The sequence below is a fragment of the Nematolebias whitei genome, chromosome 13 (genome assembly GCF_014905685.2).
Source record: "Nematolebias whitei isolate Nwh7 chromosome 13, NemWhi1, whole genome shotgun sequence".
NCBI classification, from domain to species: Eukaryota; Metazoa; Chordata; class Actinopteri; order Cyprinodontiformes; family Rivulidae; genus Nematolebias; species Nematolebias whitei.
Genome location: NC_056510.1, coordinates 4,087,350 through 4,088,460, shown reverse-complemented (window position 1 = coordinate 4,088,460; position 1,111 = coordinate 4,087,350).

The window sequence follows — 1,111 nt, the reverse complement described above, 5'->3', positions numbered from 1 at the left end:
CTAACAGGACCATGCTGCTACAAGGACCATGCTGCTAACAGAACCACTCTGCTAACTGGACCATGCTGCTAACAGGACCATGCTGCTAACAGCAACAGTATTTTATAACACTATTATTTTTTTTTTAATTGCTTTCTATTGTTGTGTATTGTTGTCTGTACTCTGTATGTCGTCTGTCTAAAACAGGTCTCTCTTGAAAATAAGTCCTCGTGACTCATTGAGATAACCTGGATAAATAAAAGTTGAATGAAAATAAAAAATATCAGCAAAAACGGCTCTTACGAGCTGTGGAGCACGGTAGTGGAGGAGTGATGGTTTGGGCTTGTTTGCAGCCACAGGACCTGGTTTTCAGTCATGGAGTGGACCTCTGTAGACCAAAGGGTTCTGGAGTCAAATGTGAGACCATCTGTCCAACAGCTGAGGCTTGGACCGAACTGGGTCATGATGCAACAGGACACTGACCCCAAACACAGTGGTTTAAGAATCCCGCGGGTCAAGCAAAGACTCTGGGGGACGTTTATAATCCGGTTTTCCATTTTTGCCATGTGGCAGTCAGTTAGGCAGATAATAAATGTATAGAATGGTAGTTGTCTTTTATTTTGAACACTGACGTGGCTAAAAACATTGTTGCTGTGGCAACTAGCCCCCAACTAATAAGAATAATTTAAAAAAATCAAAGATTAGTTTGGTCACGAGTAATCTGCTCTATAGTGAGCATGTTTAAACTTCACCATTAGGTAAGACTCTCAGCTGTTTTCATGACCTTATCTTTGTTAAATAAAACACTTCTACAGTTCAGTAGTTTGATGAGTCAGTGACGGTCCACTAAAAGACTTCCTGCATGCTTGGATTGGATGCTGCATGCAGGAAGCGAGTCTCATGCACTGGATGTTGCATGCACTGCAGCGGCTGCAGAAGTAAGACACAGCGCAGGAGGACTTGCACATTCTTCTTACTGATAGAGAAGAGGAGGAGGGAGGAACAGTGCTGAGATAAGAGGATTTTGGAAAACTTTGGGCTCATCCAGAGGCTTCACTTAAACAAACTGTTGCTCATCAAGAAGCGTGTGTGTGTGTGTGTGTGTGTGTGTGTGTGTGTGTGTGTGTGTGTG